The sequence below is a fragment of the Chlorocebus sabaeus genome, chromosome 25, assembly GCF_047675955.1.
Source record: "Chlorocebus sabaeus isolate Y175 chromosome 25, mChlSab1.0.hap1, whole genome shotgun sequence".
Taxonomy (NCBI): domain Eukaryota; kingdom Metazoa; phylum Chordata; class Mammalia; order Primates; family Cercopithecidae; genus Chlorocebus; species Chlorocebus sabaeus.
In genome coordinates this window covers 40,694,589-40,708,025 of record NC_132928.1, presented here as the reverse complement: position 1 = coordinate 40,708,025, position 13,437 = coordinate 40,694,589, and the positions used below count along the sequence as shown (strand labels likewise).

At 35.1% G+C, this 13,437-nt stretch overlaps 1 non-coding gene across 1 annotated transcript; it reads right to left on the bottom strand.

Annotated features, from left to right (window-relative positions):
- Nucleotides 1-12,954: 12,954 nt before the first annotated feature.
- LOC119619815 (U6 spliceosomal RNA) lies at nucleotides 12,955-13,061 on the bottom strand. The gene has a single exon (XR_005236269.2). It is a non-coding gene; the product is annotated as a U6 spliceosomal RNA (small nuclear RNA).
- Between the last annotated feature and the right edge of the window lie 376 nt (nucleotides 13,062-13,437).

The following is a 13,437-nucleotide window of genomic DNA, read 5'->3' as shown; positions in this document are numbered from 1 at the left end:
ACAATTGCTTCAAAGAGAATAAAATACCTAGGAATCCAACTTACAAGGGATGTAAAGGACCTCTTCAAGGAGAACTACAAACCACTGCTCAGTGAAATAAAAGAGGACACAAACAAATGGAAGAACATACCATGCTCATGGATAGGAAGAATCAATATCGTGAAAATGGCCATACTGCCCAAGGTTATTTATAGATTCAATGCCATATCCATCAAGTTACCAATGATTTCTTCACAGAATTGGAAAAAACTGCTTTAAAGTTCATATGCAACCAAAAAAGACCCTGCATCTCCAAGACAATCCTAAGTCAAAAGAACAAAGCTGGAGGCATCATGCTACCTGACTTCAAACTATACTACAAGGCTATAGTAACCAAAACAGCATGGTACTGGTACCAAAACAGAGATATAGACCAATGGAACAGAACAGAGTCCTCAGAAATAATACCACACATCTACAGCCATCTGATCTTTGACAAACCTGAGAGAAACAAGAAATGGGGAAAGGATTCCCTATTTAATAAATGGTGCTGGGAAAATTGGCTAGCCATAAGTAGAAAGCTGAAACTGGATCCTTTCCTTACTCCTTATACGAAAATTAATTCAAGATGGATTAGAGACTTAAATGTTAGACCTAATACCATAAAAACCCTAGAAGAAAATCTAGGTAGTACCAATCAGGACATAGGCATGGGCAAGGACTTCATGTCTAAAACACCAAAAGCAACAGCAGCAAAAGCCAAAATTGACAAATGGGATCTCATTAAACGAAAGAGCCTCTGCACAGCAAAAGAAACTACCATCAGAGTGAACAGGCAACCTACAGAATGGGAGAAAATTTTTGCAATCTACTCATCTGACAAAGGGCTAATATCCAGAACCTACAAAGAACTCAAACAAATTTACAAGAAAAAAACAAACAACCCCATCAAAAAGTGGGCAAAGGATATGAACAGACATTTCTCAAAAGAGGACATTCATACAGCCAACAGACACATGAAAAAATGCTCATCATCACTGGCCATCAGAGAAATGCAAATCAAAACCACAATGAGATACCATCTCACACCAGTTAGAATGGCGATCATTAAAAAGTCAGGAAACAACAGGTGCTGGAGAGGATGTGGAGAAATAGGAACACTTTTACATTGTTGGTGGGATTGTAAACTAGTTCAACCATTATGGAAAACAGTGTGGCGATACCTCAAGGATCTAGAACTAGATGTACCATATGACCCAGCCATCCCATTACTGGGTATATATCCAAAGGATTATAAATCATGCTGCTATAAAGACACATGAACACGTATGTTTATTGCGGCACTATTCACAATAGCAAAGACTTGGAATCAACCCAAATGTCCATCAGCGACAGACTGGATTAAGAAAATGTGGCACATATACACCATGGAATACTATTCAGCTATAAAAAAGGATGAGTTTGTGCCCTTTGTAGGGACATGGATGCAGCTGGAAACCATTATTCTTAGCAAACTATCACAAGAACAGAAAACCAAACACCGCATGTTCTCACTCATAGGTGGGAACTGAACAATGAGATCACTTGGACTCGGGAAGGGGAACATCACACACCGGGGCCTATCATGGGGAGCGGGGAGGGGGGAGGGATTGCATTGGGAGTTATACCTGATGTAAATGACGAGTTGATGGGTGCTGACGAGTTGACGGGTGCAGCACAGCAACATGGCACAAGTATACATATGTAACAAACCTGCACGTTATGCACATGTACCCTAGAACTTAATGTATAATAATAATTAAAAAAAAAAAAAAAAAAGAACACTTGGACACAGGAAGGGGAACATCACACACCGGGGCCTGTTGTGGGGTAGGAGGAGAGGGGAGGGATAGCATTAGGAGATATATCTAGTGTAAATGATGAGTTAATGGGTGCAGCACACCAACATGGCACATGTATACATATGTAACAAACCTGCACATTGTGCACGTGTAAAGTATAATAAAAAACAAAAACAAAACAAATCAAAAAAAAAAAAAAGAAAAAAGAATTTTATCAGGAGCAAACAGAAGTATTTTTGTGTTATTGCTCTAAAAGAGAAATATACTGAGATCTAAAATGCTATTGTTATATTATTATTTTTATTGATCCAAAGGCCAATGATATCAATAATTTTTCTATAATCTTTGCTAATATTTGGAATAGATATAACTTTATTTGAATACTAACTGATTGATATTTAAAAATAATCACAATACTAGAATTTTTGCAAAAGTGAGAATGTAGGTTTTACTTACCTAAGATTTATCATGGGTAATTTTTATAACACTTCTTTATTTTATTAATTTTTTAAAAAACTGCATCCAGATTTCTCTTGCAATCATTTTTACTAGATTCTTAATTACAGTATTAGCTATGAATTTGGTACAAAAGTAATTACCTTTATGCTAATCTAATAACTCAGATGAAAAGTATAGAATTGTGGTTTAATATGACTTATTTAGAGAGCACAAATAAAAGTGTCTCATTTTTCATGGACTTAAAATATTGTCTTTAACTTACAGCTTTAGAAAAGGCAAAATTGTTTAATGGAGAAAACTGAGAAATATGCTGTAGCTAAATGATTTCTCTATGGCAGCAATTACTTGAGTCTTAAAAAGGAGCATAATGGAAAAAGTACAATTTGCAGCCAGGCACACAACAGTTTGAATCTGAGCTCTACCCTTAGAAATAATGTGGCCTTGAGCAATTACATTTATCTATAGCAAACACTCAATTCTTACATCACACTACTGCATTCTTTGAAAACTCCAAATGGGTTCTGGATGGAATGATGAGCTTTATTCTCTTGTTTTGCTTCACATATTCTTCTGTTCTGTTTTTTATGTTCTATCTTCAGTACTACAGTTTTGTTTGCTTTTATTTATTTTTATCCCCTTATAGATCTATATTCCTTATAACTTTTTTTTCTCCCCCAACAAGATATAAGGACGCATTATAAATTTCCATTTGGAGTTGCAGATCAACAGACACACATTAAATTGTTCAGAAACTACTAATAGCATAAACATTAATCAGATGTACCTTTAACATTCCTTGGGCTGTGCAAGGGCACAAACTGAGGCCAACATATGTCTAAAAAATGTCCATATGCCTAAGAAATTTAAAGTAATAAGTAAAACTATTAAACTATTAAAATTGATTTTTTTACCTAGATTTCGTCAAATAGACTTTTATTCCACCAAAATAGACAAATATGATTAAAGCTATGGTTTTATAAAACTGTATGTCTGAAAAATATCAAATGACTAAATGCAACAAATACTGCATATGTCTTTGTGGTCTGTTTACTAATAGTGTTTGTATTAATAAAATAAAGCTATACACAATTTATAAATCTGTGCTATTTATTTCACACAATTTATTTGTTTGCCTATTACCAGAAAGTTCTTTACTTGTTCTATTCAAAATTTTTGTACAATATATTAATAGTAATGACATAGAGGTTTAAAATTGTAACAGCTTTCTAAGTGTGCAAAATATAAATATTTTTATGAAAAAATTAGTTAACGTGAATGTAAAATCTCAAAACTTCAAATATGTTGCAAGCTTTTAAAAACAACTTTTTTCTCCAAAAATATTCACAATTTTGCATTACAATTAATAGGTTAAAATACAAGTTATAATTAATATATATCAAATTTTAAAATCAAATTTATTTAGATGAACATGATATTTCATGATATTTGAACTTTGTATTAGAATTATTTGAAATTCTCTTTTCTGATATAAATGATTCAATTCATGGTTTATTATGTCTAGATATTTATATCAAAATTTTAAAAAAATGAATAAATAATGTTGAAAAACTTTCTTACCCATATGTGCAATTACCACCATAGAAACTTTGTAAAAAATACTACACTAATTTGTGAATATTTCAGCAACAATGAATTGGAGCACAAATAAATGTGAAACTTTAATACTTGACTTTAGTGGGAAATTGTATTCAACATTCAATAATGTTACAGAATGATTTGACAGTTCAATGTTCTTCATTGTCAGCTGTAGCAAGCCCCAGAAAACTTCTTAATATTTGAAGCATGTTGTCTTCTGTGTCAAGATTACAAGGCAAGTGAAGTGAAACATTCCCCTGGGGCTTGAATGGTGTTGGCCAAGAAAATGGGTTTTTGAAATCTCCCAGTAGCATGATGCCAATGCAAGGCTTTGAATCCCCAGTGACACAGATGCCTTGTACGTTCTTTGGATTGTGTGTGTGTGTGCATGCGTGTGTGTGTGTGTGTGTGTGTGTTATGCAGTATCCTCTATAGCACTATGATCTTTAATGCAGAGCACTAAAGACAGTACCCTTCTTCTCTGGGCCTAAATGGGCTACTAGACTTGATCAACTACCTTATTTTTCTGACATCTTGGTGCTCCTTCTAAGTAACAAACATATTTTTGTCATTTTGTTGTTGTTGTTATCTTGATTGTTTGGGGACTAGTTAAATGCTACAGTAGTGGTTCTCAAAGTTACTTTTTTGTTTTTGTTATTGTTCACCTGTCTTTAGTAATATATTTCAGGCCTCCACATCCTATGAGAACTTCAGTATTTTCTTCTGGTTACAAGGCTGATTTTTATAATAACTTTTTATAATTTTCTGATTTTTATACTTTTCTTTTTATAAAAGCATTAATTTTAATTGATAAAGAATATATATGTTATCATGTACAACATGTAGTTTTGAAATATGTACACATTATGCAATGATAAATCAAGCTAACTTACATAGGCATTTCCTCATATACTTACCATTTTATGTGTGTGTTAAGAATACTTAGATTACTAGTCATTAGAAAAATGCAAATCAAAACCACAATGAGACACCATCTCACACCAGTTAGAATGGTGATCATTAAAAAGTCTGGAAACAACAGATGATGGAGAGGATGTGGAGAAATAGGAAAGCTTTTATACTGTTGGTGGGAGTGAAAATTAGTTCAACCATTGTGGAAGACAGTGTGATGATTCCTCAAGAATCTAGAACCAGAAATACCACTTGACCCAGCAATCCCATTACTGGATATATACCCAAAGGAGTATAAATCATTCTACTATAAAGGCACATGCACACGTATGTTTATTGTAGCACTATTCACAATAGCAAAGACTTGGAACCAACCAAATGCCCATCAATGATAGACTGGATAAAGAAAACATGGCACATATACAGCATGAAATACTATGCGGCCATAAAAAAGAATGAGTTCATGTCCTTTGCAGGGACATGGATGAAGCTGGAAATCATCATTCTCAGCAGACTAAAACAGGAACAGAAAACCAAACAATGTGTGTCCTCACTCCTAAGTGGGAGTTGAACAATGAGAACATCTGGGTATAGGGAGGGGAACAAAACATACTGGGGCCTGTTGGAGGGTGGGGGGCAAGGGGAGGGATAGCATTAGGAGAAATACCTAATGTAGATGACAGGTTGATGGGTGCAGCAAACCACCATGGCACATGTATACCTATATAACAAACCTGCATGTTCTGCACATGTACCCCAGAACTTAAAGTATAATAAAAAAATTTTACAAATTAAGCTTAAAAAATACTTAGATTTTATTATTTTAGAATTTTCTAAGGAAATGATACATTGTTTTTAATTGTAGTCACCATGTTGTACAATAGATCTCTTGAGCTTAATTCCTCCTAACAGAACTTTATATTATTGGACCAACTTCTCTCCAACTTATTCTCGGTCCAGGACAAGCACCACTGTACTCACTATTTCTATAAGTACAACTTTTTAAAATTCCACACGTGAGTGACATCATATATTTGTTTTTCTGTGCCTGGCTTATTTTCACTTAACACACTGGCCTTTCATTCCATTCGTGTTGCTGCAAATGATAGGATTTAACTTTTCTATGACTGAGTAGATACTAGTCATTTCATAGTGTATATATACCACTTTTTTTTTTTTTTTTTTTTTTTTTTTTTGAGACGGAGTCTTGCTCTGTAGCCCGGGCTGGAGTGCAGTGGCCGGATCTCAGCTCACTGCAAGCTCCGCCTCCCGGGTTCTCGCCATTCTCCTGCCTCAGCCTCCAGAGTAGCTGGGACTACAGGCGCCCGCCACCGCGCCCGGCTAGTTTTTTTTTTTTGTATTTTTAGTAGAGACGGGGTTTCACCGTGTTAGCCAGGATGGTCTCGATCTCCTGACCTCGTGATCCGCCCGTCTCGGCCTCCCTAAGTGCTGGGATTACAGGCTTGAGCCACCGCGCCCGGCCCCTATATACCACATTTTTAAATCCATAATGGACCCAGGTTGATTTAGATCTTGGCTATTGTAAACAATGCTGCAATTAACATGAGAGTACAATACCTCTTCAACATACTTTGAATCTCAGTGGTGAGATTGCTGGATCAAATGGTAGTTTTATTTTTAATTTTTGGGGACCTCCATACTGTTTTCCATAATTCTGTGATAATTTATATTCCAACCAACAGTGCAGAAGGATTCTCTTCTCCATACCCTTTCCAATACTTGTTATCTTTTATCTTTTTCACAATAGCCATTCTAACAGAAATGAGTTGATATCTCACTGAGGTTTTAATTTTCATTTATCTGATTGTTATTGATTTTGAGTATTTCTTACCAAATTGTCTCTTTATTTTTTGTATTATCCCTTTAATGGCTATAATTAGCAAATAATTATGTTAGAAAATAATTTTCTCCTGATCTATAAGTTGTTTCTTTATTCTATGGATTGTTTCCATGGCTATATAGAAGCATTTTAGTTTGATGTATACCCACTTTCTTGTTTCCGTTTTGCTTTTTTCTTGCTGTTGTTTCCTGTGCTTTGGAGTTTATATCCAAAAAGTCATTACCCAGACCAATATCATAGAGCTTTTCCACTATATTTTTCCAGCAGTTTTACCTTTTCAGATGTTACATTTCAAAACATACACAATGACCCCACGTACCCAAGTCCATAATTTTACTGAATATTTTTAAAGGCCTTCCTCATCCTTAAAACTGTTCTGGCTTCACAGAGCATCTTGGTTACATTAGCTCCACTGGCCAGTATCCACCAAAGCAATCTTTCATTAACACTTACATTTGAAAGGTGACAGTATGTTTTCATCTACTCAGGACATTCCAGGTTTATGATTGACTGGAATAATTATTAATAGCAATTATTTCATTTTTAAGTCTCATTGTTTTAAGGATGTTGTGTGGTCACCTTTCATATATATTTCTTTAGTCTCTAAATTTCCACTGAATTCCACATTTGCAATGATCCTTTAATCAGATTACACTAATATTTATCTTGTTCCTGATCATTTCTTTTCTTTTTTCCTATATAAATACAATTTAATTCTGAAATATTCTCTTTTTTTCAAGTTTTATTTTAAGTATAGGGGTACATATGCAGGATGTGCAGGTTTGTTACATAAGTAGATATGTGCCATTGTGGTTTACTGCACAGATCATCTCATCACCCAGCTATTAATCCCAGCATCCACTAGCTATTCTTCTTCATGCTATCCCTCCCTTACCCCCAACAGATGGCCAATGTATGCTATCCCCGCCATGTGTCCACGTATTCTTATCGATCAGCTCCCACTTACAAGTTAGAACATGCTGTGTATGGTTTTCTGTCCCTGTGTTTGTTTGCTAAGAATAATGGCTTGCAACTTCATCCATGTTCCTGCAAATGACACAGTCTCATTCCTTTTTATGGCTGCATATTATTTCACAGTGTATCTGTACCACATTTTCTTTATCCAGTCTATCATTGTTGGGCATTTAGGTTGATTCTATGACTTTGCTATTGTAGATAGTGCTGCAATGTGTGCATGTATCTTTGTAATAGAATGTTTTATATTCCTTTGGGTATATACTCAGTAATGGGATTACTGGGTCAAATGGTATTTCCATCTCTTAATTTTTGTGGAATTGTCACACTATCTTCCACAATGGTTGAACTAATTTATAATCCCACCAGCAGTGTAAAACTATTCCTTTTTCTCTACAAACTCGCCAGCATTTGTTGTTTCTCAACTTTGTTTGTTTGTTTTTTTGAGATGGAATCTCACTGTTGCCCAGGCTGGAGTGCAGAAGTGCAATCTTGGCTCACTGCAACCTCCGCCTCCTGGGTTCAAGTGATTCTTATGCCTCAGCCTCCTGAGTAGCTGGAATCACAGGCATGCACCACCATGCATAGCTAGTTTTTATATTTTTAGTAGAGATAGTGTTTCACCATGTTGGCTAGGCTGGTCTCAAACTGTTGATCTACCTGCCTTGGCCTCCCAAAGTGCTGGGATTACAGGCATCAGGCACCACACCTGGCCTGTTTCTTAACTTTTTATAATAGCCATTCTGATTGGCATGAGGTAATATCTCATTGTGATTTTAATTTGAATTTCTCTGATGATTAGTGATGTTGAGCTTTTTAGCACATATTTTTTGACCACATGTATGTCTTCTTCTGAGAAGTGTCTATTCATGTCCTTCACCCACTTTATAATGGGCTTGTTTGATTTTTTTTTTTTTGTAAATGTATTTCAGTTCCTTGTTGATTCTGGATATTAGACTTTTGTCAGATGGATAGATTGCAAATTTTTAAACAATTTTTGTAGATTGTCTGTTCACTCTGATGATCATTTCTTTTGCTGTGCAGAAGCTGCTTAGTTTAACTAGACCTCATTTTTCAATTTTTGCTTTTGTTGCAATTGCTTTTGGCATTTTTGTCGTAGAATCTTTGCCCATGATAATATAATGAATGCTTTTTCCTAGATTTTCTTTTGAAGTTTTTATAGTTTTGCGTTTTACATTTAAGTCTTTATACATCTTTAGTTAATTTTTGTATATGAGAAGTGATCCAGTTTAGATTTTCTGCATATGGCTAGTCAGTTCTCCCAGCACCATTTATTAAATGAGGAATTATTTCTCCATTGTTTATTTTGGTCAAGTTTGTTAAAGATTAGATGGCTGTAGGTAAGTGATCTTATTTCTGAGTTTTCTACTGTGTTCCATTGGTCCATGTGTTTGTTTTTGTACCAGCATCATGCTGTTTTAGTTATTGTAGCCTTGTAGTATAGCTGGAAGTGAGGTAGCATGATGCCTCCAGTTTTGTTCTTTTTGCTTAAGATTGAGTTGGCTATATGGGCTCTTTTTTGGTTCTATATGAATATTAATAGTTTCTTTTTCTAATTCTATGAAAAATGTCAATGGTTGATTAATGGAAATAGCATTGAATATGTAAATTACTTAGGGTAGTATGATCATTTTCATAATATTGATTCTTCCTAACCATGAGCATGGAGTATTTCTTCATTTGTTTGTATTCTCTGATTTATCTGAATGGTAGTTTGTAATTCTCCTTGAAGAGGTCCTTCATTTTCCTTCCTATCTGTATTCCTAGGTATTTTATACATTTGTAGCAATTTTGAATGGGAATTTATTCATGATTTGGCTCTCTGCTTGCCTGTTGCTGGTTTATTAAAAATGCTAGTGATTTTCGCATGCTGATTTTACATCTTGAGACTTTGCTGAAGTTGCTTATCTGATTAAGAAGCTTTTGGGTTGAGATAGTGGGGTTTATAGATACAGGATCATGTCAGCTGCAAACAAAGATAATTTGACTTCCTCTCTTTCTATTTGAGTAACTTTTATTTCTTCCTTTTCCTTGATTGGTCTGACTAGGATATCCAATACTAGGTTGAATAGGAGTGGTGAGAGATGGCATCCTCATCTGTGCCACTTTTCAAGGGGAATGCTTCCAGCTTTTGCTCATTCAGTCAGATATTTGCTGTGGGTTTATGATATATAGTTCTTATTATTTTGAGATATGTCCCTTCAATACCTAGTTTATTGAGAATTTTAAGCATGAAGGGTTGTTGGATTTTATCAAAGGCCTCTTCTGCATCTATTGAGATAATCATGTATTTTTTTTTTTTGTCTTTAGTTCTGTTTATTAGATTATATGTATTGATTTGCATGTGTTGAACTAAACTTGCATTCTGAGAACAGAGCCAATTTGATTGTGGTGGATAAGCTTTTTAACTTGCTGCTGGATTCGGTTTTCCAGCATTTCATTGAGGATTTTTGTATCAATGTTCATCAGGGATATTGGCCTGAAGTTTTTATTGTTGTTGTTGTATCTCTGCCAGGTTTTTGTATCAGAATGATCCTGGCCTCATAGAATGAGTTAGGGAAGAGTCTTTTGTCTTCAATTTTTTGGAATAGTTTCAGAGGAAGATGTACCAGGTCCTCTTTGTACCTTTGGTAAAATTCAGCTGTAAATCCGTCTGGTCCTGGGCTGTTTTTGACTGGTAGGCTATTTATTACTGCCTTAAATTTAGAACATGTTATTGGTCTGCTTATGGATTCAATTTCTTCTTGGTTCAGTCTTGGGAGGGTGCATTTGCCCAGGAAATTGTGCATTTCTTCTACATTTTCTAATTTATATACATACACAGAGGCATTTATAGTATTCTCTGATGGTTGTTTGTATCATGGGGCCAGTGGTGATATCCTCCTTATCATTTCTGATTGTGTTTATTTGATTCTTCTCTCTTTTCTTTTGCCAGTTTATCTATATTTTATTATTATTTTTTCCCAAAAAATCAGCTCCTGGGTTTGTTTGTTTTTGGAAGGGATTTCCCTGTCTCGATCTCCTTCAGCTTGGCTCTGATCTTAGTTATTTCTTGTCTTCTATTAGCATTTTTTTTTTCCTTTTGGTTCTCTAGTTCCTTTAGTTGAGATGTTAGGTTGTTAACTTGAGATCTTTCTAGCTTTTCGAAGTGGGAATTTAGCGTTATAAATTTCCCTCTTAACACTGCTTTAGCAGTATCCCAAATACTCTGGTATGGTACCTCTTTGTTCTCATTAGTTTCAAAGAATGTCTCCATTTTTGCCTTAATTTACACAAGAGTCATTCAGGAACAGATTGTTCAATGTCCATGTAGTTATGTGGTTTTGAGTGGACTCCTTAATCTTGAGTTCTAATTGGTTTGTGCAGTAGTGTAACAGACTGTTTTTATTTCAGTTCTTTTGCATTTGGCATTTGCACTTCCTATTATGTGATCAATTTTAGATTGAGTGCCAGTGGTGATGAGAAGAATGTGTATTCTATTGTTTTTGGTGAAGAGTTCTTTAGAAATCAATCAGGTCCACTTGATCCAGAGCTGAGTTCAGGTTCAGAATATATTTGTGAATTTTCTGCCTGGATAATCTGTCTAATATTGTCAGAAGGGTGTGAAAGTCTCTCACTATTATTGTGTGGGAGTCTAAATTTCTTTGTAGGTCTCTAAGAACTTGCTTTATGAATCTGGGTGCTCCTATGTTGGGTGCATATATATATTTAGGATAGTTAGCTCTTCTTGATGAATCAAACTCTTTACCATTATGCAATGACTTTGTTTGTCTTTTTTGAACACTGTTGGTTTAAAGTCTGTTTTTCAAAAACTGGGATTGCTACCCCTGTTTTTTTTTTTTTTTTTTTTTTCCCTGTTTTCCATTTGCTTGGTACATTTCCCTCCATCCCTTTATTTTGAGCCCATGTGTGTCTTTGTAAATGATATGAGTCTCTTGAAGACAGCATGCCTATGGAGCTTGACTCTATCCAGCTTACCATTCTGTGTCTTTTAATTGGGGCATTTGGCCCATTTACATTTAAAGTAGTATTGTGATGTGTGAATTGGATCCTGTCATTATGATGCTAACTTGTTGTTTTGCAGATTTGTTTGTGTGGTTGCTTCATAGTGTCACTGGTCTTTTCACTTCAGTGTCTTTTGTAGTGGCTGGTAATTTTTTTTTTTTTTCTTTCCATCTTTAGTGCTTCCTTCAGGAGCTCTTGCAAAGCAGGCCTGCTGGTGACAAATTCCTTCAGCATTTGCTTGTTTGAAAAGGATCTTATTTCTCCATTCCTTATGAAGCTTACTTTGGCTGGATTTGAAATTCTGGGCTGGAATTTATTTTCTTTAAGAATGCTGAATATTGGCCCCTGATCTCTTTTGGCCTGTAGGGTTTGCACTGAGAGATCCAACCAGTTAGTCTGATGGGTTTCCCTTTGTAGGTGACCAGGCCTTTCTTTCTGGTTGCCCTCAATATTTTTTCTTTCATTTCAAATTTAGAAAATCTGATGATTATGTGTCTTAAAGTTGATTTTCTAGTAGAGTATCTTACTAGGGTTCTCTGAATTTCCTGAATTTGAATGCTGACCTGTCATGCCAGGTTGGAGAATGGTCATGCCAGGAGGAGGATTTCTCCTGGATGGTATTCTGAAGTATGTTTTCCAACATGGTTCCATTCTCCCCATCTGTTTCAGGTACCCCAATCAGTCATAAGTTCAGTCCCTTTACATAGTCTGATAATTCTCAGAGGTTTTGTTCATTCCTTTGTATTCTTTTCTCTCTATTTTTTTCTGCCTGTCTTACTTCAAAAAGGTAGTCTTCCAGTGCTGAGATTCCTTCCCTTGCTTGGTCTATTCTGCTATTGATACTTGTGACTGCATTGTGAATTTCTCATTTTGTTTTTTTCAGCTCCATCAGGTCAGTTATGTTCCTCTATTAATTGACTATTCTAGTTATCAGCTCCTATATTGTTTAATTACGATCTTACCTTCTTTGAATTGGGTTAAAACATGCTCCTTTAACTCAGCAAAGTTTGTTATTTACCCACCTTCTGAAGCCTACTTCTGTCAGTTCAGCCATCCCAGCCTCTGCCTAGCCCCGTGCCCTTCTGGGGAGGTGTTGTGGTCATTTGGCGGAGGAGAGGCACAATGACTTTTTGAGTTTTCAGCATCTTTGCATTGGCTCTTTCTCAACTTTGTGGGCTTATCTAAATTTCATCTTTGAGCTTTCTGACTTTGAGTGGGATTTTTGTGGGGGTCCTTTTTTGTTGATGTTGGTTGTCATCATTGTTGTTTTCTGTTTGTTTGTTTTTCTTTTAACAGGCCACTCAAAAAAATATTGAACAGTTTATGAATTAGTGTGCTATCTATGCACAGAGGTCATGCTAATATTTTCTGTATCATTCCAATTTTAGTATATATGCTGCTGAAGTGAACACATTTCTGTTATTTTTACTTGGCTGAAATTTCTCCCAGAATAGAACCAAAGAGAGGAATCTTCATAAAAGAGAACCGCTACTGGGTGATTATTTATCAAAAATTTTCCCATTGATGGGTTCAAACCTGTTCTGACAACCGAATTCTACTATTTAGAAATATTAAAATGTTTCTTATCCAGTACACATTTTTTTTCTCTATGTATTTTGATTTTTCATAAAATACACTTATTATATATAAGCTTTGAAAAATACCTTAGGCATTTTTCACAACACATCCTATCCCAAATCTAGCTCATATATAATTTATTTTATAATAAATATTTTAATTTATTAAACTAAAGAAGTTTTGCTTTGTCATCATCATGTATGTCATTGA